Here is a 4,809-nt window from a genome sequence, read left to right as displayed (position 1 = left end):
TTTGTTTCCAAAGCAATGCTAGCATCAAAATTTCATTAATTTTAAATAAGATCATTGACACCAAATTATTCCATCTGCATTATTGAAATCAGTGCTCACACAAAACACAGCACATTGGGGAACACAGATCTTCATGAGCATCTAATTACTGTTCAGTAGAGTAACCTAAGTATTTTATTGTTCCTGAGAGCAATTACCACGGTAAACTTTTGGCCCTCAGTCCATCCAATAAATGCAATCTATATCTGACATTTCAGCTCAGTAATGAAACACAATGTCTGCTGCTTAAACCAGCAATTACACTTTTGAATGAATATTGACTGTAATACTAAGAAATAAATCTATTTCATGCTGAAAATCTTTTACATTTTCTTGTTCTTTCCTGTGTGCAAGAGAAAGCTCATGTTGCACACATTTTACTGTATTACTCAACAACACTAAATTTTGAATTTTTTGCAGTCTTCATTTCTGGAAAATGGGAAGTGGTCTTCAGCTGACATGTCACATTAAAGATTGCTTCTTTAATTCATGCGTGCTGCAAACTGTTTATTGTTTTCGTTTCATAATTAGAAAACTGCTTTGAACTTGTTCCAGTCTTGTCATTCTTATTTTAATGTTATATGTCAATGTACATTGATGACGTATTTATGAAAATTCCTTTTTCAGTCAAATGACATTTAATGTAGCTTTTGTTCAGTGTAATGTTCACTTTGACTCTATGCATTTTTTCTTCCTAATTCTGACACAAATATATCAACATTGATAAGAATAATGACATAATTTTAAATAACGATGCTCTACAAGGAAACCAATACATATATTTTTTTCATGTATTCCCTGCATTTTTGAGCAAAAAAAAAAATTTGTTCAACATTCGGTGAATGGTTCTTATTTTTCATCTATCCTTAAAGCCAGCTACTATATTTTAATCCACAGGGTGTTACCAGTCTTAATTAATATCCAACCAAGGTCACAGCAAAATGCTATTAAAATAATGCTATCGCCCCACAGAAAGATAAGCAAGAGATACCTTTGTATGATTTACGTGCTACATTTTTCCTAGGGCAATAATCAAACTAAAATACTTACAGCTGAGAATGCTCATAGTAATCAATACCAGCCTCGGGCAACTGTCTGTATGGAGTTTGCACATTCTCTCCGTATCTGTGTGGGTTTGCCCTGGTTTCTTCCCACAGTCCGAAGATGTGTAGGTCAGGTGAATTGGCTGTGCTAAATTGCCCATAGTGTTAGGTGCATTAGTCAGAGGGAAATGGGACTGGGTGGGTTACTCTTCGGAGGGTCGGTGTGGATTTGTTGGCCCGAAGGCCCAGTTTCCACACTGTGGGAGATCTAATCTAAAAAAATTCAAAGCATGTATTGAGATGACGCAAGTTCACGGTATGGGCAATCCAGCTCAATCACCCATACAAAAGTGTAATTGTGACTCAGTACATTTTGATCAGATCCCCATTAAACATGATCAGCAGTTTTTTTTTTCCAGAGACAATATTCAAAGCAATTTCTCTATAAATGCCATTGACTGTATTTTTCTCATACCTATGTTCTTTATCCACTTATTTTCTTTGTTATTCTGTCATAAATGTCAAAACATTAATGACACAAAAATTGCAACAATTACATATTGTAATTCTACAAGAATAGCCGCACCACGAAGCTAAGAATTCTTCGATAACTGAGAGTTTTAAATGACAGCACAATTCTGATCAATACTTGCTACGTGTCAGTTTTTATCGAACTCATCATACCAGTATTTTAATTCTCAGTTCATTGACTGTACTAAATACCTAATCGACATCAGAGCAAACTCGTTGGGAAATATTGTATAATTTACTTTGTGAGAATTCTAAAATTAATTGTCAATTCATTGTCATTCCAACAGTCATACAGAAATTTAGTTGATGTTTTGTAACATGCATCGCAAGATTCACATAATAGCTGACTCCATTATTTATTAGTGCCAGTATTACAATGAAATATGTATCTTTTATTTCAGGTCAATACATCCACAAACCAACCAATCATTTCCCATCATGCACTAACAGCATTTGAATGTTCACAGTAATCGTTGGATTAATATTGGGCCTTATAAGTTAAGACGCTGCTGAATGTTTTGCATTCCAATAATTACTGCTCAGTTCTACACATTATGGATAGCAATATGAGATTTTTAATCATTTTCAAGTTTGCTATGAACTGTTTACAAGAACAATTGTTGCTAATATGTAATATTTAATAATTGTTCAAGTCCTGTGTGTCTAATTGTGGCTCCTATTCCTCTAGACCCTTCCTATCCAGAAATTCATCCGGTTGCCTTTGAAATCTTCTGAGTGTACTAGCCTCCTCCACTTCCTCTGGTAGCTCATTCCAAACACGCACAACCTTCTGTGGAAAAGGTGCCTCAGGTCTCTCTTAAAATTTTAGCGTTCTCACCTTAAACCTATGCTCTCTAGTTTTCAACTCGCCCCACCTTGGGTAAAAAACTTAAACACTCAGTTTACAAACTTTCCGTACTGCCTCACCCTGCAGTCCAAACATTGTCACCCTGACAACATCCTTGTCTATATTCTGTAAGCAATTTTACGTGATATTCTAACCTTTTCGATGATGCCAATAACGCTGGACAACAACGATCTATTGGAGACAGAAAGATGAAGCGGAGAACGGCAGCAAATGTTAGTGCTGGACACCGCTGAACAGCAACAGCTCCCGGCGCGACTTGTTTCTGAAGTGTCATGGTTATCACGTTCGCCTTTCACAGGAAAGGTTCCCCAGTATGAAACTGGGCAGAAACAGCCCTGTTCCCAACAGGAGCCTTTTAGACGAGCGGGAATGGAGCTTTCTTGCTTGCTTTGCCATTCGCAAACCTGGCTTTGAGTTTGCTCACGCAAACCTGCTCTCGGGGTGAAAAGTAATGCAATTCCATTAAATTATTGGGCGAAAAGTTGTTAAGGTTTTCTCCAACCTGGTGCTGAACATACGCCATTCTGTTTGAGAGTGCAGATCCCGCGTTCTGATCCTTCAGCGAAAAGCAGTACCGCATTTGCATTCCTTGCGCAGACGGCCCGTTTCCAAGGCAGGGAAGAAGCTGATGCGCTGGTGTCACAGTGCACCACGGATTCCTGAACTAGTCTGTCTGTCAAATGTAGCCCAAAGTCGTCTCTGAAAGCCCTCATTTGGAAGCTGTCTGTCGTTATTCAACGTGCGAGAATTGGCACCAGAGGTCCTGAATCATGTTTGGAGCAAGTCGCACGTTAGTGGCTCATTCAACCAGCAACAGCAATGAAAGAAATTACACTCTCAGAGGAACCTCTGGACCTGTGCTTTAATAGCGTCGCTAGTATTAAGGTGCGCCCCGAGATCTAAGCCACGTTGGAACTGAAACGGAGGAATCGACAGAGAGGCTACAGAATGACATCGCATCCATTTGGTTTTCTTTAAATCACTGACGAGCAGGAAAATGTACACGGGGAGGGCGAGTGGGGAAGTGAGGCAGTTGCAGCTCTGGTGAAATTCCTTCTTTGTGATTCACTCAGCAGCCAGAGACGTGAAGGTGACTCAGGCGTGAGAGCTCTTCACATCGAGAACAAAAAGCACTCAATGGCAGTTAGCACCTCTTCCGGAGAAGGGGGTGGGGTGAGCTAATTTCCTTTTGCCTTCTGTTACTATGTTCAGAAACTGCCTTTTAGATTGATGTGAACAGAAACTGCATTTCTAATAAGCACCGTGGAATTTAGCAAAATTTATTGAGTCGCTTCTGGTCGACTCAGTTGGTATCCATGTGGCTCATATCCAGGTGTGAACATCTCAGCAGCGAATTGCACGGTTAAGGCAAAAAGGCAAGGAAAGTGGCATCTCGAACTGGCTCCGAGGTCAGAGCATCCTCACAATGTGACCTGTCGTTCTCGGATTGTAATGCTACCTCCGGTTTTAGGGTGAAGAACATTCTTCCGGACTCTTATTCTGCAAAACAGTGACTGAAACGATGCTGCGCGGTATGATGTGGAACACGGCCTGCTCAGCTTTGTGCATTTTCCCTGTAGTCCGGTGTGTTTCATGTTCCGTGCAAACGTGAAAGTTGTCCTGTTTCGATCAAAGGGTGAAATCATTTAACAAAGCAAGAATCGAAATTGCAGTAATGTCAAGCAGCTCATGGTAATTTGACCAAATCATAACCGATCGTATGTTCTCACGCACTCACAGATACATTTGTAGTTGAAAAGATTCTGAGAAGATAGACTCAGCTTACCATTGATAGTTGTCTGGATTGATGGGCTATCATTATCTGCTGCGAAATTGATATTGTAGACGGGCACATCCCAGCAGCTGTGCGAGTCGGAGAGGGATCATGGAACCCTTTTCACGTGGCTTTGCATCTGCTGTTATGCAGGAGCACAATTGGAAGTGCAAGAAAATGGGGAAGCGCGGCTGGCTGGTAGTGTGGCCGAGCGGTCTAAGGCGCTGGATTTAGGCTCCAGTCTCGGCAGAGGCGTGGGTTCGAATCCCACCGCTGCTATTTCTGCTGATCGTTTTCAACGACGCAGCTTGTTTAAATGCTGTTTCGACTCCTGCTGCATTTCTGTTGAAAACCGAAAAAAAATGGGTTTGCTTCCCGGGCAATTAACTGTGGTGTGGGAAAGTTCCGGCTTTTCCGGTGTCTGTGCTGTTATGATCGTGTTCGCCTCCCGCGTGGAAAATCGCAAACAGCTCTGCTGTCCCAGACAAGTTGAGCGTTTACTGGAACCGAATGGCGACTGTTATTTCATTGCTGTTGTGAGACAAAGTCCTGCG

The 4,809-nt window shown here is 41.0% G+C and overlaps 1 non-coding gene across 1 annotated transcript; it reads left to right on the top strand.

Moving 5' to 3' along the window:
* Positions 1-4,452: 4,452 nt before the first annotated feature.
* On the top strand, positions 4,453-4,534 carry trnal-uag (transfer RNA leucine (anticodon UAG)). Its single transcript has one exon. It is a non-coding gene; the product is annotated as a tRNA-Leu (tRNA).
* The last annotated feature ends 275 nt before the right edge of the window (positions 4,535-4,809 follow it).

Source organism: Chiloscyllium plagiosum, unplaced genomic scaffold (assembly GCF_037043375.1).
Source record: "Chiloscyllium plagiosum isolate Xiang-an unplaced genomic scaffold, Cpla_swu_hap1 HiC_scaffold_45, whole genome shotgun sequence".
NCBI classification, from domain to species: Eukaryota; Metazoa; Chordata; class Chondrichthyes; order Orectolobiformes; family Hemiscylliidae; genus Chiloscyllium; species Chiloscyllium plagiosum.
This window is presented reverse-complemented; position numbering and strand designations above follow the sequence as displayed.